The sequence below is a fragment of the Mixophyes fleayi genome, chromosome 3, assembly GCF_038048845.1.
Source record: "Mixophyes fleayi isolate aMixFle1 chromosome 3, aMixFle1.hap1, whole genome shotgun sequence".
NCBI lineage: Eukaryota > Metazoa > Chordata > Amphibia > Anura > Limnodynastidae > Mixophyes > Mixophyes fleayi.
In genome coordinates this window covers 66,409,983-66,426,851 of record NC_134404.1, presented here as the reverse complement: position 1 = coordinate 66,426,851, position 16,869 = coordinate 66,409,983, and positions in this window count along the sequence as shown.

Sequence of the window (16,869 nt, the reverse complement as noted above, 5' to 3'; positions counted from 1 at the left end):
CATCGATAGCAGTCACAGTAATAGGTATTTTCAAAGTAATCACTGGTAGGGACCATTGATTCACGAGGGATTTAGAAATAAAATTTCCTGCAGCTCCAGAGTCAATAAGTGCTTGAGACTTAAACGATTTGGTAGCAAAGGAAACTGTAACATCAAAAGCACAAACTTTTAATTTCGTAGAACATGGAGAGGACTCCAGGGACCCTAACTTCACCTCTCCAGAACTGGTTAGGGCCTGGCATTTCCCGATTTTTTAGGGCATGAATTGAGCATATGAGTAGAATCAGCACAATAGATACAGTCTATTTTTTACTCTTTGGTCCCTCTCCTCTGAAGTTAATTTGGAGCGACCTATCTCCATGGGTATCGCCAGAGATGAAACTGGGCTTGAGCGAAGAGGTGCTTTAAATGAAGTTGTTTTTTCAGACTCTCTTTCACGAAATCTCATGTCTACACGGTGGCAAAGAGAAATCAAATCTTCTAGAGAAGTAGGTAATTGAGTAGTCAGTGCATCTTTAATTTTATCAGAAAGCCCCTGCCAGAAGGCGGCAATTAACGCTTCAGTGTTCCACTGAAGTTCAGAGGCTAATATCTGAAATTGAATGACGTACTGGCCTACAGTACGAGAACCCTGACGTAGACGGAGGATGCTGGATGCAGCGGAAATAACACGACCAGGTTCATCAAATACACTTCGAAACGTGGAAATAAATTTGGCACTATCCTGTAATAATGGATCATTTCTCTCCCACAGAGGGGAAGCCCATGCGAGAGCTTGTCCGGAAAACAAGGAAATGAGATAGGCCACTCTGGAACGATGAGTAGAGAAATTGTGAGGTTGAAGCTCAAAATGAACTGAGCATTGATTTAGAAAACCCCTGCATGTTTTGGGGTCTCCATCATATTTTGAAGGAGTAGGCAGGTGTAGCGTGGAAGCAGTAGACACCTGGGATGGCACTGGGGAAACGGAGGAAGGCACAGGAGTATCAACAGTAGCTGTGATATTTTGCACAGACGTTCTTTGGGAGGCTAACGCCTGGTAACATTGCAGCAAATGTTGTTGGCGAACATCCTGTTGTTCAATACGGGTAACCAGATACTGCAGCATCTCTTTAGCTGTAGGTTCCGCACCTGGGTCTGTCATGGCCTGATCTTACTGGGACGGGCACTAGGAGTCTTTGCCCAGGATATCACCAGATGATGGACTTACTAAAGAAAGGACTGGAGTAGTCACACACACAGATAAAGTCTGTTTAACATAGTGCTTTCTGCACTATGGGCCTTATGTAAACTTGGCCAGAAATCAGATGTAAGAATAGCGTATTTACACCCATATGCTGTGCACCTTAAGATCTTATACACACGCACAAAAGCATACAAGCATAAGCAACAAAGAAAGCATCAATCAGCATAAAGGTGCATTTGTAAACCGCCATTCACAATCAGTTCACTAGCAGGTTATTTATGGCAATGAGTGTATTTATGTAGGTCCTGACCAATCAGCTGCTGGGTAGCAATCATGTGAGCAGAAAATGTTGACTGCTCAGCTGCTAGGTAGTGAGCAGTGATGAGTCTTGCAAGAACCTATAAATCAGCTGCAATTTGGAATCCCCGCTAGCAGCTCAGGAAGCAGGGTGAGTATGGTGCTCAGCAACTCTGACATACCTTAAAATATAAATATAAAGTTACATGACATAAAAATTCCAGCTGCAAGCAAGCAGAACACTGTTCTCATAATACCTCAGAGAACCCAGAGTGAGACATTTCCCAAGCTAATCACGTGACAACATGAAGCCTAACCGCCTCCCCAATGCAGCCGAACTTCCAAGCCATCTCAGTCAACCTGGCCAGGTCACCCATCTCACACATAACCACCGTGGCACTAAACCCCTTTCATTGTTTCTTTACCAACTGATTGACTCTCTGCAAATCCCCTTAGATGGAAATGCTGAACAGGATCAATTCAATTTTGCTCAAATACACACTGTCATCACTAAACAGGTCAGATACCTCTATTCCAAAATATTTATGATGTCAACTCCCACCCCCCCCCCCCCCCCCATTCCAAAACAAACCTGGAAATCTTGTTTTCAATCTTATCCTTGTCCTTTCAACACCTTTTACACTATGTACCTTATGCCAGTCAGTCCGAGGGGCCAACTCCGACCAAACACTACTAGTGGTCCACCAAGTTCACATAGCTAGTTCACCAAATCTCACTGCATGTCCTGCAACAGACCAAAGAAATGCACTACAGCCACATCATTACCACATCATCATCACCATTTATTTATATAGCGCCACTAATTCCGCAGCGCTGTACAGAGAACTCACTCACATCAGTCCCTGCCCCATTGGGGCTTACAGTCTAAATTCCCTAACACACACACAGACACACAGACAGACACACAGACTAGGGCAGAGGTGGGCAAACCAGTCCTCAAGGGCCATCAACAGTTCATGTTTTTAGGATTTCTTTAATCATGCACAGCTGAGTTAATCTATTTGGCTGGGTCAGTAATTATCCCAGCTGTTTCTACAGACAGAAATCCTAAAAACATGTAGAAACCACTTAACCATCGTGCTGCCCACATTATTACCACATGCATGAATCACACAGTTAGATGGCACCCCACAATTAATTTCTTCCACAGAAACGCATCCACTAATTGTGACCTGCAGAGGTTTCCCGTACCAATCAAAAAAATATTGATAATTTTAAAATCTAATCACAGCCCCATCCCTAGGAGAATCATCCCCATAGCGGAAGATGGACTCTTCCCAGACTGAAGCAAAATGCTGACACAAGCCAATTGGACAAATACTGTTCCTTGGCAAAGGACAAAGAGACACCCAGGACCCCTCACCAAGTTCATCTGTCTTAGACAGACAAAAAAAATAAACCACACGCAACAGACCTACATCTACCTACAAAATACCTTCACACTGTGCTTTGATTTAGAAACTAATTTACCCACATCAAGAGTAACAAAAATGCAACTGAAAAGGCTGTTGAATGGCATAAAACATATCTCTACCAATGGACACAGCAAATTTCTCAGGATCAGTGGATCATAATCTCCTGACCCCTTGGCCACCCAATAAGTGCTCAATGTAATAATATTAGGACCCCCCCTTTGTCTGTGTAACAAAGGATACATTAGGCAAAATTCCAACACCCACACACACAGATTCACCTCTGTCAAATTTACAATATAACCCACTGCTCCAAGCAAAATATGATAAGGGTCCAAGCAAATATCTCTGAGAATAAAAACAATCCAAGCAAACCAAGATTAAGAAATTCTTCCATGTGATACCAGACACAGATTCAGGGACTAGAGGTCCACTGGGAATCCCTCTCCAAAATGTCTGCACCCCAATACCCCCTGTCCAAAGTCCTTTATATGGAAACAAGGGTATCACACCCCTACTGCAAATATCTTGCTCTTACACAGTACCAGTCTGCCTCAGCAGGCACATGAGGTGCACTTACCAACAACTCCACATGTGGCCCTTATTTTATAGGAAGTATTGAAGGATTAAGGTAATTATTAGATATAAAAACAATGTGCCTGTGTGATATAATAATGTATAGGGCGATTATTGAATTTGGGAAGAAGTCTTTATGTGTCCTTATAAATACCCAAACAAAGATAGAGAACAAACAATATGTTTTCTTGGTCTGTTAAAAAAAGGGATTGCAGGGATTCTCAGTTTTGAGAATCTGGGTTGGTATAAAATATGCTGCTCAATCCATATTTCCTCTTTCTTCCTTATTATGGATTTATCCTTCACAGAGACCCCTGGGAGCTCATTCTCATTCAATGATAAACCTCTCACTCTCTGTTTGGTCTTTTTGCAATAAATGATACTCTGTAACCATTCTCTTCTGATACCTACCTGGAAAAGCTCAGTTCGTTTTTTACATATTTTTTTTTCGCTTTGATAATCAGATATTAGATTTCTAAACAACTATAACTGTTTTTTCTATCATTCCGCTCACAATCTGCTTTCTTCTAGGCCCCTCAGCACAGTTGTCTTACCAACCACACCAACAAAGATCTAATCTCTCTTCTTACACGGCTCTTTACTCCTGCCCCAAAGTGACACAAGAGATCATCCGCACCTGGAAGAGGTATTAGACTTTGGAGACTGGTCTAATATATTGGATGAGGCAGCCAAATCCTCTATAAATGTAACTGAGACTGGGTACACACTACAGTGTTTTCAGCTGATTATCAGGCCAATCACACGATAAACGTCCCGATATCACATTAGTGTGTACACCCCAACTATGAACGATTATCGTTTCAAAGCCCATTGTTTCGTTTCATTTGCATTGTATACCAGACTAAAAATGTTGTTCAACAATGGAACAATGTTGTGCTGATTCTTCAGTGTGTATGCACTCATGACCGGCATGTCCATAGATCTCTATGGAGTGTGCAGAGACACAATCATTCGGCCGATGGTTATGACATATGAAGAGCACAGACGGTAAATTGTGTAAAATATGTGTAGTGTGTAGACATGAATGCTGAAATTTTATATAGTGCGTACCCAGCTTTACAAATGATTGTACTGTTGGTATTATGTCCCTTTGGGATTTCATAATAGATTTATAAATATTTCTGACTTAAACTAGAGAGGCTGCAATCAGAAGGACTCCATTTTCCAGATTTAGATATTTAGTGGGACTGCCCCATAGATGCTGACTAGAGGTTAGCAAATTAATTTTAAATGTCGTTTAAGTCAATGTCCCTTCCAACACAAAGTATATCCTTCTCCTCCTCTCTTTCCCTGGTCTCCCTAAATATCATAATACATTTTCAGTGTGGCTTCTTGTCAGCATCATCATTGAAAGACTGATGTCCTCTAGCCTTCCCATGGTCATCAACCATATGTGGCAGACCTATGCTATTGAGTTATTGACGATTATGCTGAGACACTATTCAACTTCCTCATATATGGCCTGCGGTTCATGTGTATTGTATCACAACCAAACCCATTCCCCTTTTTTAAAATATGTTGGCTTCTAGCAGTGCTTCAGTGTGTCTGCCTCTATGAAGAATTATTGCTGTGGACCTGGCTGAGTAGATCCCTTGTTCCCTCCATTCCATACTTGTCTCTTCTTTTCCCTTTTCTGACCATTTTTTTCTTATTATCTCGCCTATTTTATTTTCCTATACACACAAATTATCAAGCTTTTTATATGTTTGTATCAGGTTAAACACACTAGCTTGTACTTGCAGTGTTTATAAATGATCTGGATATGTGGCTTGGTCAATCACTTTTTGTAGTCTGTGTTTTGATACTATTATTAAATAGAGATGATCAGGCTCGGTTTTCTGAAAACCAAGCCCACCTGAACTTAGGGGATCCGAGTAGGTTCGCGAGCCGGCTCGGTATCTCTACGCGTCCTCGGATCGAAATCGAGGCAAAACATCATTGTTGCATTGTCGGATCTCACGGGTTTTGGATTCCATAAGTACCTCCCTCCCCAGGAGATCCAGCGCCATTGCTCACACAGAAACAGTGGTAGCAGTGTTCTTGTCACTTTCCATTCACCAGTGACACTGCTCAGTGCCATTGCTCATATAGAAACAGGAGGGGTAGCAGTGTTCTTGTCATTCTCTAGTCTCCAGTAACATTGCTTAGTGCCATTGCTAATACAGAAACAGGAGGGGTAGCAGTGTTCCTGTCACTTGACAAAAATTGACTGGAAATAAGTGGAAATTAATGTTATTGGGGATAATAATAATGTAGGGATTTAAAAAAAAGCCAAATTATGTGAATTTAGCAAGAAAAAATAGAGACTTTAGAAAAAAAAAATGGGATCCAAAACCAAAACACGCGAGGGTGGTATTGCCAAAACGAAAACACGAAGTTAATCCAGATCCAAAACGAAAAAAACACAGGTTTCAGTGAACATCTCTATTATTAAACAGTTTGATAAAGAAAAGTAGTCAATGCTGTATATTTTCCAGCTATATTTTTGGACATGAGAAATTAGTTTAGCATGAAACATACAAGCTATTTTCCTGCAGTTTGGACAGGTCTAAGCTGGCATTATCTGGGCGATTAATGTACTCATTGTTCTTATTGTTAGTACATAAATAAAACTTCAAAGTCCATTGTTGGACATTGCCTTCTACTTTCATCTCAGCCCAATTGCAGACAAGGGATTCAAAGAAAAGAGCTCTAATTGAACCATTAGGGGGTAAGTATTGTACTTTAATGTTCACACTTATCTTGTACACATCCAACAAAATAATTGCCAGAAAGATCAACAAGACTACATTCTTAAGACAATAGACTGGCAGTTAGTTTGAGTTTGTATTCAAATCCCTTAAGTACAGTGGGACTGATTTATTAAAAAAAAGTAAAGAAATAAAATGAGTAACTTTGCACCTTGGCAAAACCATGTTGCATTGGAGGGGGGGGGGGGTAAATTTAAAATACGAGGACAGATTTATAATTGGGGTAGAGCATGTCCTAGATCAACCTTATATTTCAGTGTAAAAATAAAACTATCAAGTATTTGTGTGTTACATGAAAAACCAGCCAGTATTTTCCTTATGTGCAAAATAATAAACTAATTTGCACCCCTTGCATTGCAACATGGTTTTGCCACGGTACAAAGTTACTCATTTTTTTTGCCTTACTTTCCTTATTGAATCAGGCCCTGAGTGCAGAATTACATGATCAATTTACAGCTTGGGTACATATTTAAGGGGTTAAATTAAATCAATCCAATTGTTTGGCACCAGGCACACTAGATTTTATTGTGTGCTAATCTGTGAACGGGCAACGCCAGTGTCATAGAAAGATCAATGATCGCATAGACTGCTTAGTCACATGCAGATGCTGACTTCAAATACCGGATAGAGCAAAACACCGGTCCACTACATCCAGGGTACATTCAGCATTGGAATTCAGTACAGTGAGTAATGTCAATGTGGTTCTCATATGTGTCTCTACAATGGTCACTGCAGCGTTTTCAGTTGCTACCACGTGAACAGCACTAGCAGGTTATAAGATCAATAATCCCTTGCCTGCATTCTCTACAACCTGACGTGGGCAGCAGTAGCACTCCAGCACGACTCATTCCATTTTTTTCATAAAAAGATTACCATTTCTATTCTGAAATCAAGTACTCTGAACACTTAACACCTAAACCTCTCTAGATGTGAAAATGCCGGTAGAAGTAGGATCCCACAAGTATCGTTAACATTTAATCATGTTATATACATAGGCTAAGTTACTTGCAGATTTTTGTAGATGGGATTTCTAAATATAAGCGACAGGAAAAAATCAGATAAAAATGATGTGGTGTGTGCGCATTTAGTCCTGTACAATACACATCCTGGATACAGCTCCCACAGTCATAAATCCACAGGAAGCTGCTGACACTACAGTGACTTAAGGATAGTAGGAGGCTTCAACAAATAATAGAAATAATTGTAAGCCTTTAGTAAGTCATTGTATACAAAAGTGTTAGCGGTACTGTATATCTATATCATTCTATAGGCATTTTCTTCCTTGTAGCATTTCCTAATATGATTATTTACAATGATGATGTGTTCATTTTAACATTTTGCTATATTGTTATTATACTTTGCAACATATTTCACATCCTACACAACGCTTTGCTTCTTTCTTCCATAGTATTCATACCACAATGTGCTGGATTGATTAGTAGATGAGAAAGCACTTTGAAATAATTAATTCATCACAGATTATCAACATCATAATCCTAGTTTACTTATAAAGCGCCACAATACTACACAGCACCGGACTGCACATAAATAGAGAACAAGTGCAGACGAGTTTGACGGAGAAAGTGCAGATATGAGACAAAGGGAACCCTTTAGAACGTACCTTTACACAGAGTACCCTGCTTGTAAGGTCTTACAGTGTAGGGGGAATGGTGATACAATAGGAGGTAGAGAGGTGCAGTGTGGACATGGGGGACTATAGATGGTAGAACATTAAGAGTGTGTAGTAACATGTGGGGATAGGATAAGCTATAGAGAAGAGGTGTGTTTTGAGAGATAGCTTAAAAGATTGAAGGTTGGGGGAGAGTCTGGTCAGGTGTGGTAAGAAGTTCCATAAGTGAGAAGTGGTTCATAGAGAAGAGGAGATTTGTAGGTCAGAGGCCGATCGAAGAGGGTGAGAGGGAGTGGCGTGGTCATAGGTATATGAAGAGGTGAGAGATAGTAAGGGTTTAGAAGTTGAGGGTGAGTAGCTTGAATAGATTATGTAGATAATTGACACCCAGTGAAGGGACTTGCATAGTGGTGCAGCAGATGTGGAGCGGCGAGAGAGGAAGATCGGGCTCTATGCTCAATTTAGGACAGAATATAGAGGGGCAGGATGAATGAGAGATTGCAGGATGTTGCAGAAGTCAAGGTGGGAAATAATCAGAGAATGAATAATAATGGGCGGATGACTGTATCAATACTGGCAGATATCTAGGAGGATGAGTAGAGATGAATATGAAAGTGACCCTTCGACTTTGTTAAGAGTAGATCTTTGGGCACTTTATTAAGGCTGGTGGAGTGTAAAGAACAGAAGCCCATTTCCATTGTCGAGAAGAGAGTGAGGGGAGAGAAAGTGGGTCAGAGGGTTGTACACAAACTGCTCATGTATAAAGCAAAAGGTAAGAACTGGGGCGGTAGCAGCAGGGAGAGGTTACTGTAATTGAAAAATAAGTAGGGACAGAAGCAAGGCATTTATGTCAAGGCAGTTTTTAAGTGAGTAAAACAGGTAATTTTGGAATGTGTTATATTATTTTAAGCAGAAACATTTTTTACTTTTCCATTAGGTTGTTATTAATTGTTGTTTAAATAGTTAGCGGAAACCCCTTTAACTGTAAAATATGCATTTTGATACTGTGTATGTGCCCTTTAATGGATATGTATATGCTCTTAGAAGCCTTAACTCTGATTGGTCAGACTCTGAGAAAGCCGCTCTGATTGGTTAGTTGTGGTTATGCCGCGTATAAGAGGTAGCAGTGAAGTTCATTGATACCTTGATACATTCCCCTAGGGAATTCATCCCTGTACTGAACAGGCCTGGGCTTTGTCCCACGACGACAGAGAGATCTTACACTGTGGGTTTCCCGTGTGACCAGCCCAGACTGTCTGAGCCTGGTGCTGATTGCGATTTTGCGAGGGGGCTTGCTGTTCATCTCCCCGTTAGTAGTGGCAACCAGCCCCAGCTATGAGCATTGTTGTTTAGATCACTTTTTAGGGCGGGAAGCTTTTTTAAAATGTATCTATTTATTTTTAGAGATTTACATTAAATCTACATTAAAATGCCAATCATCATCATCGGTTTCATATGATGAATGACGTCTGGACTATGTGTCTGCATTATGATAGGCTTGAAGCATTATTTTGATGCACTTTAAACATATCTTCATATAGATGCATTTATGAGTATATGAAGGTATGTGCAGCCCAAAATAAACATGTAAATGTCCCATATTTGTAGCACAAATGAGCGTCCAACTCCTAATGATTTGCTAAATGTTTGTACTAAATGAAGATATATTCACATTCTTATATTTTTCTTCCCAGTAATAAAACACATAACAAAATATAGAAAAATGCAATAATCGCATATAGTGGTGTAATTTCACTATATGCAATGAAGAGTTAATAATGCTGATATCAACATAGACCCATACAATAACTGCTGATATTAATACAGTCCCATACATTTATATAACAGTGCCTGCACCTCTACAGACCCTGTCAGATAAGGGAAGAGGCTGGGAATGGTATAGCCTGTTAGCACTGCAGAGATACTGCAGAGCATCCTGAGTGATAAATGACAAGACAGGAGAGTCAGCAAATGCTGCAAAGTAAAAATCACAGCAGGCAAAGAGGAAACAAAACTGCAACGCTGCAACTCCAGCGTTGTGTTAAAGGGGACGTCCCCGGTGTCCTATTGTGTCAATATGTACAAGAATGGTGTGTTTATATGCTGTTCTTCTTTATCTCATATGCCTGCAAAAACACATTTTGTGTTATAATAAATCCTTATATTGCATGTTTGGGATTATGGTGAAATCATGAAAAAATTCAGTTGTGGAGAGGAAGGAGTTGAACGGCTCAAAGAAAATTACATCTAAAACCCAATTATGGCGGATACCCTACCATAATGACAAACCAACCCCATGCTGTTCAGCACAGGGCTGAATTCCATAGGAAGGGGAAAAAATATGTGCCCCCCCCCCCCCTAGGGAGACCCAGCCCCGTGCTGAAAGCACTAGGGCTCTTCCTACACCCCTGGTGAAAAATATATTATTTTCTTCAATCATAACGACCCCATAATATTCCACAGGATCCGGCTTGGAAACATAATAAACCCACAAAACAGAAGTGGAAGTTGCTCAATCAATTTATAGGTTCATAGCAGGTGCTTAAAAGGGCAGGGTTATCCTGAAAGGAACAAACACAGAGAAAAATACCCCAGCATACTACTACAACCAGCAAAGGAGCTGATATTTCTATTTGCACATAAAAATGCAGAAATCTCATTTGCACACATTTGCTAATGTATGGTAAGCCACCCGCCACTTCACGGCGCTTCTGCTAATAGGGTGATCCTAACTCTAAACAATGAGAGTCCCTATTTTTGCCCCATACATATGTCTTTTTAAATTGAGAGCTAACCCCCCCCCCCCCCCCCCCCCCCCCCCCCCCCCCGATTTCATGGGGAACCAGCACTAGCCTGGCAGCACTACAATTAATATCATTAGGAAGGGGGAGACCAAACGTTTTTGGGTTTTTTTAAAATCTATTTTTAACACTTTATAGAGCCGGCGGGTCGGCCGGCAGTAATGCCAGCTGACCCACTAGCAAACTTAGGCTAGCCCCATAGCTGGAGCAAGAGATACGGCACAAATGGAAGGTTACTTCCACAGCAATACAGCTTGCTATAGCTGTGTCTGCGCGCGCTAACATTTGGCACACCCCTACTGTACATTGACAAGGGGAGAACGCCCCTTTCCCACCCAGGAGACTCCCCAAAACGCATTCTGCAGTAGCAGCCCTTTCCGTATGTTAACTCATGGAATACAGCTGATTTACCGCCCATATCTGCCGGTTTTGAGCATGCGCACAGTGATTTCACATACGTGATGCTCAAAATCAGCAGATACATGCCCTAATGAGTAAGGCCCTTAGTTATAAATTAAGTAAATTCACAATGATACAGTCTTTTAAGAAAAACTTTGTAGGTGTTGTAGTGCAGTGGTCCCAAATTGTGCGCTGCGGCTCCCTGGGGTGCCGCGAGGATCTCACAGTGGTGCCACGGCCAGGCAGGGGGTAAGCAATGGTGGTAAGGAGGACTACTTGATAAATATTATGGCTTAGGGGTGCCTTGAAAAAATTATGGAGACCCTAAGGGTGCATCAATCTAAGAAAGTTTGGGATTCACTGTTGTAGTGGATTTTCATTGAACTTCAATGGACCATCTAGCATAGAACAATATTAAACTATAAGATAAAATGAAACAATTAATGTTAACAAAGGCATAAATTATACCCAACACACAAATCTAGAGATTCCCGGGAGAATTCAAGGGATCTTTGCTCTAAAAATTGAGACTCTCTGACCAAAATGGAATGGTTGTGGAGCAGGGCAGATCCAGGGAGTAAAAAAGTTCCTGTGGATGAACATATATTGGGTCTGATGCAGAGTTTGAACGCATTTGCGTCCCAAACGCGGATGACAATGCGTTCACATTATAACGTGCAATTACACTCATTTTGAGTGGCACGGACCTTATGAGTCTAGCAAATCAGCATATACAGTACACGTAATTGTGTGTGAATCCTTGAAGCATAATAATATGTTATTAAGCATGTCATCATGATCTGGATTCACCAGGCATCATGATCATGACTTCTAAACAATAGAGAGCAGTATGATCAGTATGTAGCAATGTAATATATTTATTATTTTTCACCATGTGGGGCAACCACAACTAACCAATACAGAGCGGCTTTCCCACGCTCTGACCAATCAGAGTGAAGTCGCTCTGTGTTGATTAGAATCCGACAGGCCATCTGGCCTGCCAGTAGATTGGGACGGCATCTTGAAGGGCAAGTACTGGTCGTTAATAGGGCTTATAATTTCTTCTCCACACGGATTGGCTGGAAGTAAGAGGCTTGGTTGTGATGCTATGCCGGGGGGACTTCACACTATGGGTTTCCCTGTTATAGTATCACCTGACCAACCTGCCATCGGCTTTGTGAGAAATGACTCCAGGGAAACACTCCACAGCATTTAACCAATCCAAACTTTATGAGTAACTAGTTTTAAATCTATCCTTGATCAGTGGTTGAAGTTACCGCCACTTTGCCTACTGCCCTCATTGTAATCCTAACAAATTCCATTCACTTATATTCCCATTACATTTTTCATACCGCCACTTCTAAATTTCCACTTCCTTAGTAAAATTCATGTGAGGCCAAACAACAGAGAAAGGTTTCAGAAAATTTCCTTCTACAAATATCCGAAAGCTGGGAGGGACAGGTGCCTGCAGACATCATTATGTCCAGAGAGGGTTCTGAAACCACAATGAAGTCGCCTATCAGGATAATTGAAGTTGATACCAAGCTTCACAGTCAACATGTCCCTTACCTCATTGCTAAAAGATTGATCCCACATACTAGCACTTTCACCAATTGTTTCCTCAATATACAAATTAATAGAGTTTGCTTTGCCCAGGCCAGCTGACAGCCAGTGTATCTCATTAGTATGTACGGCCAGCATCCTGCAGCCACAGAATTACAGTAGATCATCAAGCCCAGCTACGGCTGTCTTCAAGCTGTGTCTCTGCTGTTTATTTCTGCTTCATATTTGTAATTTTTAAAAAGGAACTGAACAGTGCAGATGTTTGAGAAGGAGATGTATGCATGAACTAGGGGCATATATTTATAAATAGGTATTACGCTAGGGCAGTGATGTCAGGTATTTGCTTGTGTACCATCAATAAGCATGGTTTACACAATACTCCTGATAATTAGATTTTCCATCTAGCTGCTGAAGTTGGGATTTCCTCACATGTTCTTATATATGCCACTTGAATGAATTAATTAACACCAATAGGGTTAGTCATTGTGTTTTGTGTTGCTGTGCAATACCCCTGCCAATATTTGTGAATTAGCCTAACTGACCTATAATAGGAGAAGACAGTAGGTCACCTATTTTCTTCTAATGATGCTTGATGAACACTTCCTCTCAGATGGTGACCTCCTAAAGTACTGTGCATATATAGAGTCTACACATCCTTACTCAAATTGCAGGTGTTGTGATGTAAAGCCTGAAATCAAGATAGATCATGTCAGACCTTTATCTACCTTTAACCTAACCTCAAAGCCAACAAAATTTAAGTCAAAAGCGAATAGACAATTTTTAGAAAAAAGAAGTGAAAGTAAAACCTACAACACCCTGGTTGCGTAACTGGACACACCCCTAAACTAATACTTTGTGGAAGCACATTTTGCTTTTATTATAGCAGTTATTATAGCAGTGAGTCTGTATGAATAAGTCACAACTTCGTACACTTGGACTTTGCAATTCTATCCCAGTCTTCACTGAAACAAAAGTTCAAGGCCCGTTAATTTGCGATCTCCCGTGCATAATCCTCTTTAGGTCATTCTACAATGAGATTAAGTGCTGGGCTCTGACTGGGCTACAAGAGTTTGATCTTCGTTTTCTGAAGTCATTCCTTGGTTGACTTAGATGTGTACTTTGAATTGTTACCATGTTGGAAGCACTAGGGGGGAAGTCAGGGAGAAAGTCCCCCCCTTAGCAGAGGCTGCTTGCAACCGCACATTAAGTACAGGTGTATTTTGGCCCGAGAGGCTGGCAGACAATCCTGTCCGATTGAGTTCTATTTGGAGCGGCCGGGCAGCATCCTCTGCCTACCTCTTGGTCACCAGGCACATATACTTAATGTGTGGGAACAAGCAGCCTGCCTCTGCTAGGAGTGAAGGAGAATGGGCCCATTAATGACAGTGATGCTGCCACCTTCACAGACCCCATGTGACCATGACCCACGCTGTCCGTCCCTTGATAAATATGGATGTGCATATGCCTATCTTACGAGCGTTTAAAAAGAAAAAAAGCATAATTTATGTTCATTTTTCATGCTTTACTAATTCTGGACCCTAATATTTATTTGGGATTAATCACAAGCACTTTGATTGCTGGCAGGTGTATGCCACTTTTCTTTGAACATGATTTTGAACGTGATCGGTTAACTCTGAATGCAGCTACTGGCCCATTATGAATGGCTGTGCACACTTATGCAACCAGGGTGTACCATTTTTTTTTTTCACTCATTTTCTTAATAATTTGTTTTTCACTTTAATTTTGTTGGTTGCAAGGTCATATTATAGGTGGAAAAATGTCTGACATGATTTATCTTGATTTCAGGCTTTACATCAACATCTATAATGTCTATATTTATAATTTCTATAATAGAGTGTTTATATCCACTGTAGGAACTTCTAACCTGAAGATTTCAGCAGTTTCTTTCACTTAACAAACGGAGGCTGGGATTGATGTCAAAGTAATTAACAGCACCAGCTGTGGTCCAGGACTATCATGACATGAGCTATATAAATCTTCCAGAACTGTCACACCAATGGTTTTGTGATTCCGTTTGGTTGAGAAGCCGTTACTTGCAACCAACCCACAACCACCTTCTTAAGCTGCTGCTTACACTTTCTCTTCTAGACAAATATTGATATAGCCTAATGTGTCAGTAAGCGTACTAGGAATAATACTAAGATGTCAGTTTTTATAGACTTGTCAGTAAAATATGTCTTCGAGGATTAGAAACTCTGCAAGCTGGTGATTTATCTATATACATCACAGACAATACTAAACCATCCTTCCCAACTTTCCCGATTACAGGGGACATCCCACAGCCCTGACAGTAATTTTTGTGCCTAATGCCAGATCATTGGTGAATACGTCCGACAGCCGTTGTTGTTGGCGGCCGAATTCCTCCCCCAGGGAAGGTGGCACGCCCCAACATTATGCGCCATGCCTTCCAATGTGACGTGACCATGTTTTCGTGTGTACACACTGTGCCGATTTACACTGGGGAATTGTTGGAAGATATGCTAAACCGATATTGACTGCAACATAATATAATTACCAGGACATGTGCGAGCTTTTGTATTTTAAACACTAACATTCAAAAAATATAGAGTTATACAGAGTATGAACTTATACTAAGAACTGAGAGAAGTGAATGCACAGAAAAGCGTCAAGGCATTGCTGATTACAAATAACCTTAAACAAGTTTTTCATTCATTCTAGATATGAGTCTTATATTGCAGTTTTATAACATCCAGAGTCAGACTGGCCCGCTGGGGTACCAGGGAAATCCCTGGTGGGGCCCAATGCCCGATGGCCCCACCCTCTAATATAGGCGGGTGGGGCAAAAGCACGTACAAATGTAACCTACTGACTAACAATGAACAGAGCCGAGACACCAGGCTATCTTTAAGCGTTGCAGCCATAAACGACTGTGAGCGTCGAAGAGCCGCCGCTGGAAAGAAAGAGCCATTGCTGGGAGGAAGAACCCGCCACTGGGAGGAAGAGCCGCTGCCGGGACGAGCTGGAGAAGCATGGAGCCAGAAGTCATTAATTGGCAAAATGCTAGACAGCATGTTAGTAATTTTGTACAGTGCCACTTTCATAGACACGTGGAGTGGGGGGTGGTCATGGAAATGTATTAATGCTTCACACTATCATTGGGGGAGAATATTACACACTATTATTTGTGATGGGGATGTGCTAACACTACACACTATTTTTGGAGTGGATGTACTAATACTACATACTATTATGGGTGGTCGGGTATTTAGTAATACAACACACTATTATTGTGTGGGGAATGTACTAATACTACACACTATTATTGGGGGTGTATGTACAGTACAAATACTACAAGCTATTTTTGGTTGGGGATGCTGGGTGGAACTGGACCGCCAGGGTACCAGGTGGGCCCCACTGCCTTAGGGTACCAGTCTCTTCCCTTGTGGAAATTACTCAATCAGTATGTTTTTGGACTGTGGGAGAACATATAATTTCCACACAGATAGGGCCCTAGTTCTAACTCAAGACTCCAATGCAGTAAGAAAACAATGCTAATCCCTGTGCCACATGTTGACAATGACATCTTGACAATGAGAAGCATTGCCCCATTATTTGCGAGGTAATTAGTCACTGTTGTGTCCTCAAACTTCATTGCAAAAGAACCAGTGGAAGGGAGAAATAGAGGGATCATTCATTGCTAGACTTTCCATAATTCATGTACCTATGCTTTTTCCAAATAGGACCCCAACATTCCAGGATCCAGGCAAACAGCAACTGTGCTTGAAAGCAGCCGGAAGCAGAAACCTCAAGAACAGGAAAGAGAGAGCAGGACATTCACTGCCAGAATGAAAGCCTCACTGGCGGCTTGCCATGCCCCCATTGCCTTTCCCCCGGTGTGCCCCTCATGCCCCAGCAGGGCCAGACTGGCCACCTGGCACTTTTGGCAAATGCCAGAAGGGCCGATGGTAAGATGGGCCGGCTCGAGCAGTCAGTGCACTGACCGTGCACTGGACGGTCAGTGCACTGACACTTCCTGGTCACATGTGATCAGTACAGGTCCTGGAAGGCAGCTGAAGAGCGGACAGGAGACAGAAACAGAAGAAGGTAAGTAAACAAAACCGGGGGGGGGGGGGGAGAACAGAAAAGGTGCCACACAATAACAGGGGGGACGGAGAAGAGGAAAGGTGCCAGACAATAACAGGGAGGGGAGAACATAAAAGGTGCCACACAA